This window comes from Corythoichthys intestinalis, chromosome 6, assembly GCF_030265065.1.
Source record: "Corythoichthys intestinalis isolate RoL2023-P3 chromosome 6, ASM3026506v1, whole genome shotgun sequence".
NCBI lineage: Eukaryota > Metazoa > Chordata > Actinopteri > Syngnathiformes > Syngnathidae > Corythoichthys > Corythoichthys intestinalis.
This window is the reverse complement of record NC_080400.1, coordinates 20778996-20789595: the sequence shown is the minus strand read 5'-3', so window position 1 is coordinate 20789595 and position 10600 is coordinate 20778996. Positions and strand designations below refer to the sequence as shown.

Genomic DNA, 10600 nt, shown 5'->3' with positions numbered 1-10600 from the left:
TTGTCTGTTTGAAAGAAGAAAAAAAACATACTGAAACCACATCAAATTGCAAATATTAGAGGAAAATAGTTTCCTCGTTATATGTACAGTATATACTGTATATTCAGTCTTTGTAAATTAGTGATTGAACATATGCTTTTAAATAAATGAAAAGAAAATGTGAAAGGGAATGTAATGTCGAGGGGATTTAATTCAGTAAAACTGCCTTAAAACAGTCAGTGGTAGGGTGGCCATATGTCCTGCACAAAGCAGGATGGTCCTGAATTAAAGCACGCATACTTTTTTAACCCAATTAAAATGTACTTTTTAGCATCTAAAAACACTATGGACAAGTGAGTATAGCTTCCCAAAACATTCTTTTCTGAAGATACTTCCTGAGGGAATAATTGACATCTCGGCAAGACAATCCTGTATTTTAGTTTGGCGGTACCAAAGGAAATTACCAATGTTATCACCTTCAACCAAGGTCATAAAATTCATCAAAGAAAGTAACCATTTTACATAGGTTTTCTTTTGTTCCAATGGTAGATACACCAGCCGCAAGTAAAAGTTTGTTGACAAAGTCCGCTGTCCCGACTGGCTCAGGAACATTGACGTTGTGAATGAACTTAATACATCTCTCATGTAGAGGTTCTGGCGTGGGGGTTACATGTAAAGGCAGAAACACACTATAATAGTTAAGCCAATGCCTGACAGCTTTACCATGCCATATGGCTTAGTATTAATGGGAAAGTCCTCTCGGCTTGGTCCTCGGCCACAGCGGTGCTCAATGCTTGCCAATTAAACAAGTTGGAGGAGGCAGTAACACACAATTTGGGAGGTGTGCCAACTACTATTTAACCCTGAAGAAGAAAGAGACACCAAATACGAAGATTCAACCAATCAGAAGAGAGCGACTGCAGCAAAAGTTTAACTTGTCTGTGGGGGGTAGTGGCGTGGCGATAGGTGGGTGTTGGGATGCAGAAAAAAAATATATGGCGTAGAACTGTGGGCCACATTCCACTTGAGGATCCCCCAAAGATGTTCTATTGGGTTCAAGTCTGGAGACATGCTTGGGCAGTCCATCACCTTTACCTCTTTAGTAAAGTAGTGGTCATCTTGGAAGTGTGTTTGGGGTCATTGTCATGCTGGAACACTGCCCTGCGACCCAGTTTCTGGAGGGAGGGGATCATGCTCTGCTGCAGTCTTTCACAGTACATGTTATAGTTCATGTTTCCTTCAATGGAATGTAACTCTCCAACACCTGCAGCACTCATGCAGCCCCAAACCATGACATTCCCACCACCATGCTTGACTGTAGGCATGACAAATTTATCTTTGTACTCCTCACCTGGTTGCCACCACACATGCTTGAAACCATCGGAACCAAACAAATTAATCTTCATCTCATCAGACCATAGGACATGGTTCCAGTAATCCATGTGATTTTGTTGTCATGTCTTCAGCAAACTGTTTGCAGGCTTTCTTGTGTATTGTCTTCAGAGGCGGCTTCCTCCTGGGGTGACAGCCATGCACACCAATTTGATGTAGAGTGCGGCATATGGTCTGAGCACTAACAGGCTGACATCCCCCCCCACCTCTGCAATTCCTTCAGCAATGCTGACAGCCCTCCTGCGACAATCTTTCAAAGAAAGCATTTGGATGTGACGCTCAGCACGTGCGCTCAGCTTCTTTGGATGACCAACCCATGGCCTTTTCTGAGTGGACCCTGCTCTTTTAAAACACTGGAGGATCTTAGCCACTGTCCTGCAGCTCAGTTTCACAGTGCTGGCAATCTTCTCGTAGCCTTGGCCATCTTCATGTAGCGCAACAATACATCTTATAAGATCCTCAGAGAGTTCTTTGCCATGTGGTGCCATGTTGAAACTTTCAGTGACCAGTATGAGAGAGTATGAGAGCTGCACTACAAATTTGAACGCACCTGCTCCCTATGCACACCTGGATTTAGTAACACTAACGATTCACATGACATTTTGGAGGGAAAATGACAAGCAGTACTCAATTTGGACATTTAGGGATGTAGTTTCTAACGGGTGTACTCACTTTTGTTGCTAGGGGTTTAGATATTAGAGCTATTTTGAGGGGGAAATAAATTAACTCTATTATATGAGCTGCAAACAGACTACTTATCATTGTGTCAAAGTGTCATTTTGTCAGTGTTGTCCCATGAAAAGATATACCGTATTGGCCCGAATATAAGACGGCCCTGATTATAAGACGACCCCGTTTTTCAAGACTCAAGTTTGAAAAGACTTTTTGAACACCAAATTAATTTTTATACAGAAATTACAGTAGATCTGAAACAAATGATTATAACAATATATTTGAGAAAAAAAAGCATGTTATTTTGCCTCATTCAAATCTTAATATCTAAACATTTAAATATGTAAACCTAAGTCAAATCACATTCATAAATGAATGGCTTCTGGTTTTTGAAATGTAAATGAACCAATCTTTTGTGATAAAACAACAAAATTGCAATAACTGCATTACCTATCAAAGTGAAGTCTAACTAACTACAGTAGTATTGAAACAAATCTCAATAAGGAAAAACATTGCAATAAAGTAATGCAAACTGGTTAAACTAGTAGCTGAGATCTGTCATGACAGAACATCGCTTCAATTATATCTGGCGCCATCTAGCATCGTGAATGGGGAGAGTAGCTGAGTTCTGTCATAACAGAACATCGCTTCAATAATATCTGGCGTCATATAGCGTCGTGAATGGGTATAATGTCTAGACTGCGAATATAAGACGACCCAGTCTTATATTCAGGCCAATACGGTACTTAAATATATGCAGGAATGTACTCACTTTTGTGATACACTGTACTTTTGGTCAAATATATCACTGGTTGCATTTGGACTGGGAGTGGGCAACTGAACGTTACTGAGATACAGTCCTTCCAGTATAAGTGAATAGGAGGTTGTCAATGGCAGGCAAATGAGTTAATTTTGCATCACTTCCTTGTGATTCCTTGTGATTTTAAGATACTTATGGGTAGGCATGTGCCGGTGTGAGATTCTGACGGTATGATACAGTAACCTTAAGCCATAATTCCACGGTATCACAGTATTGCAATTACAGCTCTAAAAAGTGTTACTGTGAGATATCTGGGTTAAAAAAATATTCTAAATAAAATATTCTAAACAAAATTAAAATAAATGCAGTCCATTAGGTGAGCGTACACCCACAGCCACAGCTTAACATTATTATCAGAAAAAAAAAAAAAAAAATGGAATTATTTTCCATAAAAAGCACATGTGTATGACTTGTATCATGTTTTATACATTTTACACACACCCTCTTTCTCAACACAGTTTTCAGAGAGGAAAACCACCGTTAGACACACTAAAGCTAGTGGGAAACATTCATGATAGTGTTTGCTTACCTTTAATTTTGTATAAATATGAAATCATATTGGAAGTATGGCCTCGTCGGCAGCCACCCTCCGCAAAAATGTTTTACATGTCAGTTGGCCCTCCTCTAAGCCGCGGTTGTCTGTAACTTTTCTGTAGCCAAAGTATTCCCATACCAGTGATTTCGTTTTCTTCGATGAGAGGAAAAGTTCAGGAGTTTCACCTCCACCAGCCATCGTGTAGCACAGCTGACTCACTGACACTGAGCAACAACCAGTGGAGGAGGGGTTGAGCCTTGCAGCTGAAAGCGAGGGATTTCTCCCTGCATTTGTGGTACATAAAAAACAGCTAATACCTTAGGGACGGTATGATGGACAATCTTTGCGGTTCTGAAACCGTGACGTTTTCATACCACGGTATACCTTTAAACCGGTTATCGGCACATGCCTACTTATGTCACGTCCAGTAAATTTGGACCATTTCCTGTTAATGTTTCGGGCATTTCTGGGCTGCTTTTAGTTGATTTTGGGACATTTCCAGGTTACCTCCTGCTGATTTGGTGTCAGTTGCTGTTGGTCTTGGGACATTGTGGGGGTCACTTCCTTGTTAACTCATTGGCTGCCATTGACAGAACTAGACATCTAATCCATTTTGACTGGGAGGGGGCACATGAATGAATGTAACTGCGGATATGAAAGTGAATCAAGTGCATTACTGCATGCACTTGATCCCACAAATCTATGGTTTTACGGCGCCAATTTCAAAATAAAAGCACGTGATTTTGTATGTACAGCATGAATGAGCTACAGCATGTTGTCAGGCAGAATTCCGCGGGCCGGATAGAACCACTTGGCAGGCCTGCAGATCGTACTTTTGACATCCACTGACGTAGACCCCCACAGGAAAACTGCTTGTTTTAACTTATGGCTTTGGAAAGTGTCAAACAACAAAATTACCATATTTTGCTGACTATAACTTGCATTTTCCCTTAGTTTGGCTGGGGGTGCGACATACAGTATACTATGGAGCGACTTACGTGTGAAATTATTCACACATTTTTATCTAATTTCACATGTTTCTTTGGTGTTTTGGAGTGACACCGATGGTTTGGTAATCTTGTTAGCATGTTCTTTATGCTATAGTTATCCGAATAACTCTTAATAGCTATGTTACGTTAACATATCGACCGCGTTCGCATTTTGTTGTTCATGCATCATGTAACATTATCATACTGTACACTTATTCAGCATGTTGTTCTCTAGTGTATTTTCATTTGAAATTGCCTTTTAAGATGACATATCTGTTTTATATGTTGGATTTTATAAAGTAAATTTCCCCCAAAAATGCGACTTATACTCCGGTGCGACTTATATGTTTTTTCCCTCTTCATTGGGCATTTTATGGCTGGTGCGACTTATACTCAGGTGCGACTTAGTTTGAAAAATACGGTAATAGACCATTTTCTACATGTCTTTTGGTTTCTAAAAGTTTCCCCTTCATCGACAATGTCATATATTTGGGTTAGATAATAAAATGTGTTGGAGCTTGACCAGTTTGCACTACCGACATCATAACATACACGATGCAATAGAACTTACCAGTACCAAAGGCTGGGGAGGAAGTCCTTTTCCTCTTGACAAAACATGAAAAACATGTGTTTTCTAAATGCCTGATGCAAAGGCACAGCAACAATAGTGTCTCTTTGTTCATTGAAATGTAATAATTTTCTTTGGAAAGCATAGCATTAATTAGTGTGTCAGAAAGTAAAACATAATACTTAGGAAACTATGAAAGGGTATAGCTTGGCTGGCTGCGCTTTGAAACGGAAACTGCACAATCCATTATTATCCCCTAGTCAAATGGCCGTAATTTGTAATCAACACATTGAGTTAGGCATACTTATGCAAGTTTTGTATTCCAATTTCACCTTGCTAGTATACAGTGGGGCAAATAAGTATTTAGTCAACCACCAATTGTGCAAGTTCTTCTACTTGAAAAGATTAGAGAGGCCTGTAATTGTCAACATGGGAAAACCTCTACCATGAGAGACAGAATGTGGAAAAAAAAAAAACCAAAAAAATCACATTGTTTGATTTTTAAAGAATTTATTTCCAAATTACAGTGGAAAATGAGTATTTGGTCACCTACAAACAAGCAAGATTTTTGGCTGTCAAAGAGGTCTAACTACTTTTAATGAGGTCTAACGAGGCTCCACTCGTTACCTGTATCAATGGCACCTGTTTTAACCACACGGGCGGACCTAGTGAATGACCTACAGAGAGCTGGGACCACAGTAACAAAGGCTACTATCAGTAACTCTATGCGCTGCAAGGGACTAAAATCCTGCACTGCCAGACGTGTCCCTTGCTGAAGCCAGTACACGTCCAGGCCCGTCTGCAGTTGACGAGAGAGCATTTGGATGATCCAGAAGAGGACTGGAAGAATGTGTTATGGTCAGATGAAACCAAAATAGAACTTTTTGGTAGGAACACAGGTTCTCTTTTTTGGAGGAGAAAGAATACTGAATTGCATCCGAAGAACACCATACCCACTGTGAAGCATGGGGGTGGAAACATCATGCTTTGGGGCTGTTTTTCTGCAAAGGGACCAGGATGACTGATCTGTGCAAAGGAAAGAATAAATGGGGCCATGTATTGAGAGATTTTGAGTGAAAATCTCCTTCCATTAGCAAGGGCATTGAAGATGAGACGTGGCTGAGTCTTTCAGCATGACAATGATCCCAAACACACAGCCAGGGCAACAAAGGAGTGGCTTCGTAAGAAGCATTTCAAGGTCCTGGAGTGGCCTAGCCAGTCTCCAGATCTCAACCCCATAGAAAATCTGTGGAGGGGGTTGAAAGTCCGTGTTGCCCAACGACAGCCTCAAAACATCACTGCTCTAGAGGAGATCTGCATGGAAGAATGGGCCAAAATACCAGCAACAGCGTGTGAAAAGCTTGTGAAGAGTTACAGAAAATGTTTTGCCTCTGTTATTGCCAACAAAGGGTACATAACAAAGTATTGAGATGAACTTTGGTATTGAACAAATACTTATTTTCCACTGCGATTTGCAAATAAATTCTTTAAAAATCAAACAATGTGATTTTCTGTTTTTTTTTTTTTTTCTCACATTCTGTCTCTCACGGTTGAGGTTTACCCATGTTGACAATTACAGGCCTCTCAAATATTTTCAAGTGGGAGAACTTGCACAATTAGTGGTTGACTAAATACTTATTTGCCCCACTGTATGTACACAAAAAAATAGAACAAAATGACAATTGTTGTTTTGACCATCTTTGCTGAGGCATTTATTTCTCTGGACATTTCATTTACTGCAGATCAGATTGCCTCACTCAATAGTGTCCTAGATTTTTATATCTATAAATGAATCTATGACTGAGAGGTCTGCAGCAAGTCATCTGGGATAGGCTGTTATAGACAATATGGTGTACAGAAAATTGGATTGATAACTAATGTTTATATAGACCTAAATACAAAGGTATTCATTTTATCCTCGATGACTTCAGGAAAGCAGATGTGGATTAAAGTCATGTTTCATGTTAATCTGTCAACAGTGTGGCTTGAAACAGTGGGGGGTTGGGATGAAGTGACAGTGGAGTGTTTTCAGAGTCCCGAATGAGCTCATGTTAGGTGCACATTGTTTAATCTGTTGGATAATAGTGTGAAGTGATGGCAGGATTAGAAGAGAGCAGGGAACACATATTGTAAATGGGATCAAAGCATGTTTCTATTTATATCCCTTATCTTGATATGAGGTCACTCTCTTGTTAAATCAGCCAAATCAGCGGCCCACTAGGAATCTGAGGGGTACACTACATAAGGCAGGCATGATTTAAGACGTATCCTGGGGATAAGGAAACCATAGCAACAGTGATGCAGCACCATGGTGACCAACAGAGGAAGACAGTACAAGACACATACTGGGAAGGTATTTATTCATTGTATTTAGAGATAAGTACAATTTAAGCTTTTTGACTGAACTATTCAAGTGTTCTTAGAAGGTGACTATGTGCAAATAACAAGGTTGTATTGGAGGATGGCAGATTTTCAGGGATTTGGAGGGATTTCAAGATTATAGCATGACAATAGCACAACTGCTGTGGATGGAACATGTTGAATAGAGATTGACATGAAAATCTTAGGCACAGCTGGGAATTCTGTGGATGTGGACTGTTAAGTACGTACTTCGCAAAGGCTCTTTACATCATTACATGAGCAACCAAATCTATTCCACCAATTCTGATTTGTGGTTGATGCTTTAATGATCACAAACCATGTGAATGTGTAGGAAGCACATAGTGGCTAGTGTGTGACATCACACCGTCATCAATTTGAAATCTCGTTTGCATAGCGGTTTGATTTAAAAAAAATTGTAATCAAATCACAATCTACATCGATGACAAACTTCAACCAGGCCGCACTCTTATGCAGGAATCGGTTGGAATAAAATGGAATTCCACACGAGGTCACCTTTAAACACAAAAAAATCTTAACACTTTAAAGAGAGAAATTGGGTATGGGCGTAATTTATGGGTGGATTGTTGGGTTGCCACCCACTCAATAGTCCAAACAAGGCACCACAACACCCCCAATATCAAATCATTATTATTTCAAATCATTATTAGTTATTACAAACACTACAATGCGGTTGGTTTTTTGCAGTCAAAAATAGTGACATTGCTCTGACTCCTCCCTCTTTCCCGCGCTGAGATTTTGTTTTGCCAACCACTGACCCATGTGTACCTCTGTGTGCTGAGCATTCCTAGTGGTAAAATGAAGAGATTAGCACAACGGACAATTTGAAATTGTTGGTTTGCGAAAAGAATTAAACTGTCTCCCCAACAGGAGTTAGAGCTCCAGTCCCACCACTGTTGAATGAACGACAACTTTCTGCTGTGCTGTTGTCTTAGCAAGAAGAATATTGCGAATTTCAAAAAAATGAAAAAATGGGTGGGAACGCAGACTACACGATTATCTTTGCCGATATTCTGAACAAGGGTAAATTTTGACCAGTAATATTTGTACTCTTACTCAAGTACTGGGGTTGAGTACTCTGTCCATCTCAGTTGAGATGATATATTATAAGTTTATGTTTGTAATATTACAGTGGGGCTAATAAGTATTTAGTCAACCACTAATTGTGAAAGTTCTCCCACTTGAAAATATTAGAGGCCTGTAATTGTCAACATGGGTAAACCTCAACCATGAGAGATAGAAAATGGGGGGGGAAAAAAACAGAAAATCACATTTTTTTTATTTTTAAAGAATTTATTTCTAAATCATGGTGGAAAACGACTATTTGGTCAATACCAAAATTCTCAATCAATTCTCATCTCAATACTTTGTTATGTACCCTTTGTTGGCGATAACAGAGGCCAAACGTTTTCTGTAACTCTTCACAAGCTTTTCATACACTGTTGCTGATATTTTGGCCCATTCCTCCATGCAGATCTCCTCTAGAGCAATGATATTTTGGGGCTGACGTTGGGCAACACGGACTTTCAACTCCCTCCACAGATTTTCTATGGGGTTGAGATCTGGAGACTGACTAGGCCACTCCAGGACCTTGAAATGCTTCTTACGAAGCCACTCCTTTGTTGCCCTTGCTGTGTGTTTGGGATCATTGTCATGCTGAAAGACCCAGCCACGTCTCATCTTCAATGCCCTTGCTGATGGAAAGAGCCTTTCACTCAAAATCTCTCGATACATGGCCCCATTCATTCTTTCCTTTACACAGATCAGTCGTTCTGGTCCCTTTGCAGAAATACAGCCCAAAAGCATGATGTTTCTACCCACAAGCTTCACAGTGGGTATGGTGTTCTTCGGATGCAATTCAGGATTCTTTCTCCTCCAAACACGAAAACCTGTGTTTCTACCAAAAAGTTCTATTTTGTTTCATCTGACCATAACACATTCTCCCAGTCCTTTTCTGGATCATCCAATGCTCTCTAGCGAACCGCAGACGGGCCTGGACGTGTACTGGCTTCAGCAGGGGGACACGTCTGGCAGTGCAGGATTCGGCTCCCTGGCGGCGCATTGTGTTACTTATAGTAGCCTTTGTTACTGTGGTCCCAGCTCTCTGCAGGTCATTCACTAGGTCCCCCCGTGTGGTTCTGGGATTTTTGCCCACCGTTCTTGTTATCATTTTGACGCCAAGGGGTAAGATCTTGCATGGAGCCCCAGATCGAGGGAGATGATCAGTGGTCTTGTATGTCTTCCATTTTCTAATAATTGCTCCCACAGTTGATTTCTTTACACCACGTGTTTTACTTATTGCAGATTCAGTCTTCCCAGCCTGGTGCAGGTCTACAATTTTGTCTCTGGTGTCCTTTGACAGCTCTTTGGTCTCGGCCATAGTGGAGTTTGGAGTGTGACTCACTGAGATTGTGAACAGGTGTCTTTTATACCGATAATGAGTTAAAACAGGTGCCATTAATACAGGTAACGCTTGGAGCCTCGTTAAACCTCGTTAGAATAAGTTAGACCTCTTTGACAGCCAGAAATCTTGCTTGTTTGTAGGTGGCCAAATACTTATTTTTCTCTGTAATTTGGAAATAAATTCTTTTAAAAAATCCAACAATGTGATTTTCTTGGGTTTTTTTTCCACATTCTGTCTCTCATGGTTGAGGTTTACCCATGTTGACAATTACAGGCCTCTCTAATTCTTTCAAGTAGTAGAACTTGCACAATTGGTGGTTGACTAAATTCTTATTTGCCCTGCTATATACTGTACAAATATTGGAGGTATCTAAATATAGTTTTTCATACAGGGTACATTCTTAGACCTGCTTCAGGTGGAAATCTCAAACCCCTCAATGTTTGACTCAAAGTTACACCCTTGAACATGGATACTGTCAAACAGTACACGCTTCGTGTGTACTTATTATACGTGAGCTTTGGCACCTAAAAATAGGTTTTGTGTGTGTATAAAGAAGCCCAGCGAGCTCAATTATCACAGCACTTCACAATGAAAGCATAACTAACACACTCGGCACCATTCTGGCACAGTATGTACATGACACAGTGGTGATGAAAATACCTCAGTGACCAGTGTTGTTAATAATAGACATCCTTTTATACTCTATGCACTCAATACTGCTACCTATCGGGTGGAGGTGGAGGTTTTTTACCCACACGTTTCGGCTTGTTGTGTGTGAGAAAATCTTGGTCAAACACTGAGTGACGTTTGTCTTAAAGATAAACGCGCATGTTCGCTGTTG

General features: G+C 40.3%; 1 long non-coding RNA gene across 2 annotated transcripts in view; it reads left to right on the top strand.

The window, feature by feature from the left end:
* Window positions 1–10600, top strand: part of LOC130917136 (uncharacterized) — a 41553-nt gene that overhangs the window by 4273 nt on the left and 26680 nt on the right. The window lies entirely within an intron of this gene.